This window comes from Carcharhinus amblyrhynchos, chromosome 14 (assembly GCF_965287045.1).
Source record: "Carcharhinus amblyrhynchos chromosome 14, sCarAmb.v2.hapA, whole genome shotgun sequence".
NCBI lineage: Eukaryota > Metazoa > Chordata > Chondrichthyes > Carcharhiniformes > Carcharhinidae > Carcharhinus > Carcharhinus amblyrhynchos.
Window position 1 is genome coordinate 69,219,575 of NC_137337.1, and position 12,218 is coordinate 69,231,792.

Below are 12,218 nucleotides of genomic sequence, written 5' to 3' on the forward strand. Positions count from 1 at the left end.
CAGATTTTAATTGAAATGTATACTTATTCTGACTGCAAGAATGTTGATTCCTGTTACTGGGGGGATCTAGAACAAGAGGCCACAGATGCAGGATAAAGGTTAGGCCATTTAGGACTGAGATGGAGAGAAACCTCTTCACTCAGGAGGGTGGCAAACCTGTGGTATTGTCTACCCCAGAAGGCTGTGTGTATGAATGTATGTAAAGAAATAGATAAGGTTCCCAGACTCCAAAGATGTCAACGGATATGGAAAGGTCATGAGTGTATGGTGTTGAGATAGAGAATCAGCCATTATATTGAATGGCACAGCAGGCTTGAAAGGCCAGATGGCCTACTCCTGTTCCTAGTTTCTATGTTTAGCATTGCCCCACCATATGCAGGCTTTGATTAATGTCAAGGGCCAAGGCAGTGGAATGTTCTACTCATGATTGAAGCATGACCCATTCACATCATTATTCAAAGAGTAGGTCAAGATAGATGGTTGAAAAGAAAGGAAGTTAGAACACTATTAAGATAAACTATTATGCTGCATTCAGTAGTTTGAAAAGAAAAAGAAAACAGAATATAAGTGCAGCTCAAAAATTCATTGAACACACATTGAATAATTAACTAAATCCTTCATTAGTTGAGGTTGCAACAAGGTCAAATTAGATAAAGTATATGGATATCAGGCAGGCTGTTAAATAGTTGTTATATTTGAACAACTTTGGTCAAATAGGTCTCAGCTTCTTAATATTGTATAAACAAAATGGGTACAAGAATCAGGTGTCTTATATAAAACTTGTATGTAGTGCCTATAATTCCCTTGAAAAGGAAATGAGAAATTTACACACCTTGACTTTACCTGATTGTAAAGCCTTTGATAATAACAAAATGATGGATCTTACGTGGTGAAAACCAAGTAGATATTACAAATGTGACTTAAATAAAAAAACAACACTTCATGATTATATCATAATGTATAATTTTATAAATCCTGCCTGTATACAAAGCCCGGAGTTTACAAAAAGCACCTGGGAGACTGCAACGGTAGAGAATTCTGAGGTGGCAGTATAGCATGACATACAACCCTAATAGAATCATTACAGCACTGAAGGAGGTTATTCAGCCGATCACGTCTGCACCAGCTTTCCAAATGAGCATTTCGCTTAGTGCCATTCTCCTGCCTTTTCCCAATAACATTGCAGATTAATCATCCAATTCCCTCTAAAATGCCTCAAATTTGCTTAGCAGGCAGTGTGTTCCAAATCCTAACAATTTTCTTCATAAGAGAGTTTCATCTTGTATCGGTTTTGCCTTCTTTCGCAATTGCTTTAAATCTATGTCCCCACGTTTTCGATTATGTCATGAGTAGCAACAATTTCTCACTACCTAATTTGCTCAGTCATCACAGGATTTTCAATACTTTTATGAAATCCCTTCTCAGCCTTATTATCTCCATAAAAGGATCCCAACTTCTCCATTTTTTAGGGGAGGCAGTGGCAAAATGGTATTGTCATTGGACTAACAGTCCAAAGAGCAAAGACAAGATCTGGGATCCTGGATTTGAATCCCACCATGGCAAATTTAAAAGAGCGGCAAGGTAGCACAATGGTTAGCACTGCTGCTTCACAGCTCCAGGGATCTGGATTCGATTCCCAGCTTGGGTCATTGTCTATGTGGAGTTTGCACACTCCACTTGTATCTGCGTGGGTTTTCTCCGGGTGCTCCGGTTTCCGCCCACAGTCCAAAGATGTGCAGGTTAGGTTGATTGACCATGCTAAAATTGCCCCTTAGTGTCCTGAGACACGTAGGTTAGAGGTAAATGTGTAGGGCCTGGGTATGATTGTGGTTGATGCAGATGCAATGGGCTAGATGACTTCTTTCTGCATTGTAGGGTTTTTATGATTCTAAAAGTCAAATGATGACCATAAAACCATTGTCATAAAAACCCATTTCATTCACTAATGTTCTTCAGAGAAGCAAATCTGCCATCCTTGCCTGGTCTACATGGGACTCCAGATCCACAAACAACATGGTTGATTCCCAATGCCCTCTGAAATGAGCAAAAAGGTTTCTCTCCAATGTCGTCACAGCCTAAAATGCAGCAGCTAGAACTGTACTCCAGCTAACAGGAGTTGCCTTCATTTTATCAGTCAGATTTGGTAATCATACGGTTTCAGTGCCAGTTTCTGTTAAATATGGAGTGAGAAGTGATTGTGCAAGCATACAAACTGGTTGCCATGGGGACAGGTAGCACACTCATTGACGCTGACACCAAACAGCAGAGCATTTTAGGCTTTTACTATGCGTCAGTGGTGTAGCCTGAGCAAGTTTGTCTGCGGGCACAGGAAGAGTAGTCTCAGTGGGAAAATGCTGCTTTTTACAAGGACATCCACTTTTTATAAATATCCAACATATAAATAGATACTTTACCCTAGGGTTAAAGTATTTGCTAATGTGGCATGATGATGATGTAAAAGAATGTCACTAATGTGTCCGCAATATATGGCCTGGCACATAAACAAACGTCCACCCAATGCTCATTGGTTCTACAAATATTTACAACCTGCAGTGCCACATCCATTTATTTCATTAATCCACTGAGTATGCTGTGTCATATTGCACAATGGAAAATATGCTTTCTCCACTGCAACAACTGCAGTATTCAAATCCCATAATGTCTTGAGAATAGGCATTTTCACAGGCTGTAAATGAAACTTGTGTAATTGATTCCAGATTGGACCACTAAAACATAGGGTTCAAGGGGAAAAAGAATGGCGCTGATCAGGTAGTTCTTTTCATGTGCCCAACGAGTAAAACGAACTTGAATTAACTTAGGGACAAATTTAGAGGGGCAGCCCCCCAAAAAGGAAGGGAGGGGTGGAAAATGGCCCGAACAGAAACCAAAGTCCAAAGGAAACTTAAAACAATAAATCAAAATGTGATTGTAAGGGTCTATAACACACCCCAGCCCCTGCGGTGCCCAGCAGGCACGGAAGGCATCAACTGCGCCCGTGAACACCGCATGCTCCCTCTCCAGGGACACCTGGCTGTGAATGTAGCCACGGTAGAGGAGCAGGCAGTCGGGATGGACGGCCCCATCGATCACCCACTGCCTGGACCTATTGATGGTGTGTCTTGGCACTGGTTAGGTAACACGACTCACTACCACAGAGTAGATAAGATGATTAATATAGATTTATTGAAGGTGCAGCTAGACAAACACATGAAGGAGAAAGGAATATAAGAATGTGTTGATGGGGTTAGCTGAAGAAGGGCAGGAGGAGGCTCATGTATAGAATAAACACCATCATGGATCAGATAGGATAAGTAATTTATTTCCACAAATACTGTGCAATTCATGGCACACCATAAAAATAATTAGCAAGTAGTAGTAAAAATGGAATTCCTTCCTAGTTTTGGGTCACCCACAAACAGGAACATTTTATCCATGTCTTTCAAATCACTTCAGAATCTAAAAGACCTCTTCACTTAGCCTTCTCTTTTGTTGGGCAGAGGTTCTCAAACTTTCTGGTTGAAAGACACCTTCCCAAATATATTTATAATCATGGACCAGCCACCCCCCTACTCCTCACCCCCATCTAAATTACAGGACAATACAACATTCATAATATGAAAGTGCAGCATGCGACTCAACAAGTCTTTTAAGACAACAGATATTTATTTGTATTGACATATGCAGTATTTAAAAGTATTTGTAAAGAACAGTCCAGTCTTGAACAAAGTTAATCTGAACTGGCACCCACCACCAACCTTGCTAACTGCAGGTTCATCTGGTGATGTGTGGCTTTTCAGCAACCCTCCATGCATGCTCCACTGAAAACAGAAAGACAGATCACTTCACAATTGAACATGGTGGCTACACTCCATTCCTGGCTGACATCACTCCCACCTTGGTAAGCATTGGGAATATCTCTATCGAGTCCAGTTTAAGAACTCCTGTCCCAAAGGAAAGAGCATCAACCTGTTCAGTTCCAACAAGTAAACCTGTCAAGCTCTGCTCTCATCACTGTGCATATGTCCCAGTGCTTCTACATCCTTCTTTCATAATATAGATACCAGAACTGTATACAATGTTTTAAGTGTAGTCTAACCATAGTTCTATAGAAGATTAACATAACTTCTCTGCTTTTGAATTTCTATTCCTCCAGATTGAAAATTGTCTGCCTTGTCAACTGCAATGCTACTTTGAATGACTTGTAGCCTTTGATTGCTTTGCATATCTACCACATTTAGATCTATATCAGAAACTTCCCTACTTTTCCCACTCTATTTTCTATTTTAAAGAAAACTATCCATTCTGCAACTTAGCTTCTGCCTCCATAAGTCTTGACCTTAAGGTACGGCATAATAACAGAATCAATGACTTTTCAAAGCCCATACAGATCACATCCACTGCATTACCCTTTCTACTCTGTCTGTTATTTTCTCAAATAATTCAATATTGGTCAAGCACAGTCATTCCTTTTTAAATCTATGCTAGCTGTTTTTCTATTACTTATTTGAGCAAATATTCCAATAGCTTTCCTGCTACTGATATTAAATCTATACTTTTATCCCTGCAGTGCAGAAGGAAGCCATTCAGCCCATTGAGTCCACACAGACCACAATCACCCAGCCCCTATCCCTGTAGCCCCATTTATTTACCTTGCTAATCCCCTTGCCATTTAGGGGCAATTTAGAATTAACCTAACGCACACAGTTCCCCAGGATTTGCTCAATCTCCTTTTTTAAAATACAGGAATAACTATTTTATCAATCATCTCCCTCCTTTCTTGGCACCCCCACACCCTCATCCCAATTTGAAATCACTTCACTGCTGGCAGCCATGCTGGCAACCTTGGCCCCAAGGTCAAATTTCCTCCTAAAATTTCTTCATCTCTCCTCTTTTAGGATGCTCCTCAAAAACCTATTTCTTTGACAAAGGCTGGTCATTTGTTCTGCTTGTATCACCTTCTATGGATCTTGGTGTCATTCTTCTCCATCACAATCTTGCCAGTTCTTTGTTGATGTTAGAGTAGTTACATTGGAAGCACAAGAACAAATGGAATCTTTCGGTCACTTTATTTCCCAATCCAACTGAGGTACCAGGACAAAGTGCTTCAGTTTACAAACATGCATTGCTCCCAGCGCAAATGCAACCTGCCAAGAAACTTTTATATGCGAACATATTCCACAAGTACCAAGCATCAATTACACAAAGGCAGGATAATATATGCAAATTAAAACTCATGCAATTATAACCAGCAAAACATCTCCACAATACAAATGTAACCTAAACTGAAGTCTGACGACATCAAATTGCATTTGCTCCAGATACAAAGATAAGAATCTGATCTGACCCAATTAAATTAAACCTCCACAGTGGGGAGTTTGGATTATGAACAGTTTCTAGGCCACATACCCACAACGAAGGCTAAAGAATGTAAAATATGTTTCAAATTTTCAATTATACCGTGTTCAGGAGAGACGTTAGGAAGCACTTTGATGCACACAAAAGGGTGGTAGAGGTCTGAAACTCTACTGAAAATTATTGTTGATGCTAGATCAGTTGCTGTCTTTAAATCTGAGATAGTTTTTTTTGTTAAGCAAAAGGTGTTAAGGGATATGGGCCAACACCATAAATTAGGCTGATGGCTTGCCCAACAGGCTTTCCACCTTCGTATGCCTCTCCTAAATGACAATGACATTCTGGTTGGGATTGCAAATACAATGAGCCTGTCAACCATGAAGGCAATCACAACAAAGCCCACATATGTCCCCTTTACATCCATGCACACAATTTTCATCAAGATTAATTAGACAGAATCAGTGTAGCAGTATTGAAACAGGTCAGTGTAGTATATGCGTAAGAGACCTTAGTCCCTACCCTCAAAATCTTGCTTCTCTTTAAGTAGAGAGGACTGGGAATTCTGGCTCATTTTTCCCAGCCTTCACCAGGAGCACCAAGATAAACTGCAACATAACTATTGCCATTCCCCCAAGGTCAGTGACCTCAGCACATACTGGCAACTGAAACTGGAGTTGTTAGTCGAGGCAGTGTAGAACTGAATCTTTGGGGCACACTGGAATCAGTTCCTTAATGTTAGTAGGCCAGAATAAAATATTCAGCAAAGCTAAAACTGAAACTTCAATAAATTGCTACAGAACTTATTCCTGATTAAAACATCATGCGTCACCTCACAAACTGAGGTCAAGGAATAAAGCTGTACAATAGAGAATGCAGGATCGCTAGCCACAAGCCACAGCAACTCAAGTCAATGGACAGGAATTACCTTTTGGGATAGAGGGCATTTTAGTTTGTTTCAACTAATCAGTGGCTGCTTTTAAACTCACAAAAAGGAAGTTGTATGCATAGGTACACTGCAAAACTTGGAATATGCAACTTCAGAGGAGTAGGTCACCCGATCCTTCCAGCCTGCTCTGCCATTCACTAAGTTCATGGCTGATCTGATTGTAACCTCATCCCTACATTCCCACCTACCCCAATAACCTTTCACCTCCTTCCACCCCCAGCTTATCAAGAATTTATCTACCTCTGCTACCACTGCCTTTTTAAGGAAGAGAAGGTTCCAAAGCCTTGTAGCAGGTTCCACAAGCAACTGTAGAACCAATACTCTTAATTCAAACAGCAATTTGCTTAGACTTTTTTTTTTAAATAACCAACCCCCCCTTGATAATCTAGTCCACATTTCTACTTACTGAAGATATACTTTCAAAATCTATTTTCCTTTGTTACCTCAACTTTGAATTTGTATCCCTAGCTGTCAGAATGACTTGTAGTCAGCCCATTTATACAGTATGGGGAGAGATATTAGGAGACATACAAGAGATTCAGACATACGTTAATCTAACTGTCCATTATTCCATAGTTCCAGTCAAATGAACCGTGCAGCATAATTTTTGGAAGGCTCATTTTTCTGGCCAAGGTATTCACATTTTGGGCCAGCCTGCTTGACCATTAGAACAATCTCTGACCTGCCCTGTACTCATGCAGCTTCAGATGCTTCCTAGCCATGTGCATAATCAGACTGCAAGAGGTCTAAAGTCCAGCTGAGCAATAGAGAACGCAGGATCACTAGCCTCAAGCCACAGCAACTCAAGACAATGGACAGGCCCCATGAAAGTCACAGTCAATCTGATCTAGCCAGGATTAGACTCTCAATTCCACGCACATCTGTGCACCCATTGTGACATTCGCTGATCAAACTTAAAGCTTCAGTAGTTATAAGTAAATAGTTAGTACTTCAAACAGCTTTTCAATAATCAAATCTAAAGCATGTTAACATAATAGGATGCACAAATAAAAAACATGTATTAGGAAACAAATGAAAAATCAGAATATACAAATAAAACTATTTAGAAGGTACTACCCAAAATTATTTACAAAGATACAACCCTGAACAGCACATTGATCAGAATATTGAAAACATATTCTAGGAGATGATGCCCGAGAATGACAACGTAATTGAACACAACACCAGGCTGACTCAGCAACTGAACATCCACATCTTCCAGATTGCAACACCTCTGAGCTCATCATTCATTTTAAATCTCAACACAAGTTTGCAGGAATGCAAAATTAAAACGCTGCCATCAGCTGTTTTTTTCAAAAAGAAAGGTGGGGGAGTAGGAAGAGAGAGAAGGGAATAAATTAAACAGAATCCCAATGCACAATTTCCACTGGGGGGAAAGAAAACCACTGCAAGGTAATGACTCATTAGCATCAGGATGCCTCATTAGGTTGCATGTTTACCAACAACAGCAAAGATAACAAAAGCTTTGCCTGACAACTTTTGAAGGAGTCAATCCTTTCAGAAGGTGCTCTCTCTCTCTCACCCCCCCCAGCCACCTGTATTCAATTTGCAGTCGGTTTACAGAGTAGGTGGTGGGGCTGGAGGGGGGATTTTACAGTCATAATGTCCTGGTTTTTCATGTTGGGGTGGAAAGAGAGGCCAGCAGCTTTGCTGTTGAGAGGGCCATCAATGAGCCACCTTGTGCCTCAGCCGGTGCCCCTTACCTGACGGTTGCTGCTGCTTGTTACCCCACGCTCCAGCTCGAGCTCTCTCTCTCTCTCTCTTCCCCTCCGCGAGCCGCAGCCGCTCTGCAGCCGCGCGCGCCCGGCTCCTTGACGACGGGGAGCGGAGGGAGGGGGCGGAGCCTAGCCAGGGGGAGTGACGCCTTCCGATTGACATGCCGCGCTGGCCAATGGGAGGCGGCGGCGGCCGTAGCAGCCGGCCAATGAGGACTATCCGAGGTGGCGGGACCATCCTCCCGGCCTGCGCCAAGACGCCAGGTGAGAGGGCTCAGGTGGCTCTCCCCTTGACACAACTGCAACCAAGATCAGGTATCCTCTGCATCCAACTCAAGCGCTCCTCGCCTTTTCATCAACAATTACCCAAGATTGCAACTTTCTTTAACAATTCAAATTTTAATTTAATGCGCTTTTTTTTCTCTACCAGCTCCCCAAAGATTATTCATTACTATGACAAGTTGGCTTAAATTAATATTGCAATGAAGTTACAGTGAAAATCCCCTAGACGCCACACTCCAGCCACTATTCGGACACTTTGATTTGATTTATTATTGTCACATGTATTAATATACAGTGAAAAGTATTGTTTCTTGCACGTTATACAGACAAAGCATACCGTTCGTACAGAAGGAATGAGAGAGTGCAGAATGTAGTGTTACAGTCATAGCTAGGGTGTAGCAGAAGATCAACTTAATGCCCAGTAGGTCCATTCAAAAGTCTGACAGCAGCAGGGAAAAGGCCGTTCTTGAATCAGTTGGTACATGACCTCAGACTTTTGTATCTTTCTCCTGATGGAAGAAGGTGGAAGAGAGAATATCCAGGATGTGTGGGGCTTTTCCAAGGCAGTAGGAACTGCCAATGGATGGGAGGGAGAATTTATGTTTATTTATTAGTGTCACAGATAGGCTTACAATATCATTACAAATAAGTGGGTGGGTGAATGGAATCGGCTGCCGTCAGTGGTGGTGGAGGCGAACTCGCTGGGGTCTTTTAAAAGACTTCTGGATGAGTATATGGGGTTTTATGGGATTGGGGGTTACAGATAGGTGTTGATGTGATCGGCGCAACTCGTGGGCCGAAGGGCCTGTTTGTGCTGTAGTATTCTATGTTCTAAGTTACAGTGAAAATCCTCCAGTCATCACCCTCCGGCACCTGTTCAGGTACACTGAGGGAGAATTTAGCATGGCAATGCACCTAACCAGTATGTCTTTCAGACTGTGGAAAGAAACCCACACAAATACTGGGAGAACATGCAGACTCTACACAGACAGTGACCCAAGCCAGGAATTGAACCCAGGTCCCTGGTGCCTTGAGGCAGCAAGCCTACCCACTGTGCCACCCCATGATGCACTTAATGGAGGGAGGAAAGTTCAAAGGAGAGATGGGGCCTTTTTTTTACATAGAGGTGATAAGTGTCTGGAACGTACTGTCAAGGGCGGTGGAGGCAGATACGATGGGGGCATTTAAGGGGCTTTTAGATAAGCACATGAATATGCAAGGAATGGAAGGATATAAGCAATACTTTTTAACTGTGTAATAATAATACATTTGACAATAAATCAAATCAAGATGGACCAAGAGCAGGCAAAAGGGATTAGTTTAATTTGGCATCATGTTCGGCACAACAGTGTGGGCTGAAGGGCCTGTTCTTGTGCTGTTCTATTTTCTGTTAGTTGAACTGGCCATACTAAAATATGCCTTAGTGTCCCAAGATATATGGTTTAGGGGAATTAGAGGGGTAGATATTGTGGTATTATGGGGATAGTGCCTGGGTAAGATGTCGGAAGAGTTGGTGCAGACTCGAGGCCAAATAGCCTCCTTCTGCACTGTAGGGATTCTATTCTATGATTTACCCCAGTGAAATTTATAAGCCACAAACAAATTAAGGCATTGAATCAAAAGCAAAAAATGATGTAAGAACTCAGGTCTGGCAGAATCTATGGAAAAAGATTAATGCCATTCTCCCTCCACAGATGCTGTCAGACCTGCTGAGTTTCTCTAACATTTTCTGTTTTAAGATTCCAGCATTTTGCCTTCATCGAGGCATTGAATGAATGGGACAGGTCTCCATGCTGGTCATTCACTCTTCTGCTTACTTCACCGCTTTTCATTCAACCCTTACTTTATTATTGTATGAGCATGGAGTGAGGAAACAATGCATGAAATAAAACTAAAAATAAACCTCAAGTTATTCGTGCGGACTCCCTCCTTTTCAAGGGTCAGTTTCTGATCTTTATAAACTCGGGAATCGTAAACTATATGGGAAAGGTGAAAAGGGAAGACTGCCTCAGTAAAGCAGCCAGCATAATTAAGAGCCCCCGCACATTCTCTCTTCCACCGGGAAAAAGATACAAAAGTCTGAGGTCACGTACCAACCCACTCAAGAACAGCTTCTCCCCTGATACCATCAGACTTTTGAATGGACCTACCTTGAATTACGTTGGTCTTTCTCTACACCATGGTTATTACTGTAACACTACATGCTGCACTCCCTCCTTTCCTTCTCTATGAACGGTATGTTTTTTCTGTATTGCGCGCAAGAAACAATACTTCCCATTCTATGCTAATACATGTGACAATAATAAATCTATTCAAATTTCTGGCCATTCATCCCTGAGGTTTGACACCACCTCCATCACTCAGATCTACGTTCTTGACATCACAAAGCTGCATTTAAAAAAAAAATCCAGCACTAAAGCGGTACAACTCGAATCGCTATTGCAAACGAGCGAAATATGTTGGGAGGATGGGAACACCGGGCCAGTGGCAGGTGAATAAATGCAGGCTGAGCGCCCAAAACTTGCCACCTCCCCCCGCCGTCAGATAGATCTGTTTGCTGGCAGAAAGTAAATTTGCATCTGAAAAAGGGGCGTTAAACACTTTAACTCGGAGTCAAATTAGATTACAAATGAAATCCAGTCGAGAACTCCCGACGTTTCCATTCAAGGTGCAAATTAAATTAGGGCTCGACCCCCCAGAGACACTGCTACAAGTATCGTTTTGCAGTCATTTCAGAGAATAGCACAAATAGACAACGTTTCAAAACTAACAGGAGGAAATCATAACAGAGAAACAGGCTAAGCGACACCTTTTGTTTATTGCTATTTACACAACCGGCAATTTCATCAACAGTTCAGCCGTTACCACACAGTGGCCTCCAATCCACATATCACTGGCATCTTGATCATCTATTTAACACTTGATGTACTGAATAAACTAGTCTCACCCACCCCCCATCCGACTTGTAACTGATGTCATTCACTGTGCAACGAATATATTCCAGTACCGACGCTTCGAAGCTTTCATTCAGAGGCTGGACTCGGGGTTAAGATAGATTTTTAAAAAAATATATAGAGTAAGTGCATATGAAACTTAGACCTGACTGTATAATAAACGATGCCGACCATCTGGCACGCCACTGACAAGTCCGCAAACTCGAGACAAGGATCCTTCCGTTAGCGGATGATTATTTTTATACATTCTCAGATCCTCTACCACGTCCTGCCCTGAACGGTGGAGGGAAGGAAAACTAAGAAGTCTGCAAAGACTCTCCTTGCCAGCACCGAGGCAACATTTTTTTTAAAAAGCCGCAGCTCCAGCTGCTTCTCACATCAGCAGTTCAAACGCTTCATTTTCTTACCGGGCTTTCTCCTTTCTTTTTCACCCTCCCTCTCACTCGCCACCCAGGATAAAGTGTTCCCCCGATCCGGGATTGAGGGGAGTTGCCGAGACTCTTAGTTTACCCCCCCTGCCACCAGCACGGCCGCCGCCACCACCAGGCTGCGAGATAGACGACTCAAGTCGCCAGTCGGAGCAGCTAAATTGTCCACGCTCCTAGTTTGGTTTGATGTGCGTCCGTCCGCCTCCCTCAAAGTCCACCCCCTGACTGCAGTTGGAAGTTGTTGGGGGAAAAAAAGTTCAGTCCAGATATCCACCTCCAAACGTCTGAGGTCACTGCGGCAAAACGTCGCGATACTGAATTCAGGAGAGAGGGGGACTGCCTGTCTATGTTCCTTAGGGCTGCTAGCACTGTGAGAGGAACGTGAGCTCTTCCCCCCTCCACCCCCGTTTTATCTCAAGCAAGTTCTTGAACCGATGGCCAGGAGCAGACCCGCGGATCGCTTTCATTTTCGTTTATTTTTTTTTTGGGAGGCAACCTGATTAGTTCTTTGTTTTAACTT

General features: G+C 42.5%; 1 protein-coding gene across 13 annotated transcripts in view; it reads right to left on the bottom strand.

Annotated features, from left to right (window-relative positions):
- The window catches only part of sipa1l1 (signal-induced proliferation-associated 1 like 1), a 349,286-nt gene extending 337,512 nt beyond the window's left edge, over positions 1–11,774 (bottom strand). For 10 of the 13 annotated variants that reach the window (XM_080203047.1, XM_080203052.1, XM_080203051.1 and 7 more), the window contains exon 1: positions 8,023–8,119. The gene's annotated coding sequence lies outside the window, so the exon portion shown is untranslated. Of the gene's footprint in view, positions 1–8,022; positions 8,120–11,677 lie in introns of those variants that run through there. The other 3 variants (XM_080203040.1, XM_080203046.1, XM_080203045.1) reach the window with 3 other exon arrangements.
- Between the last annotated feature and the right edge of the window lie 444 nt (positions 11,775–12,218).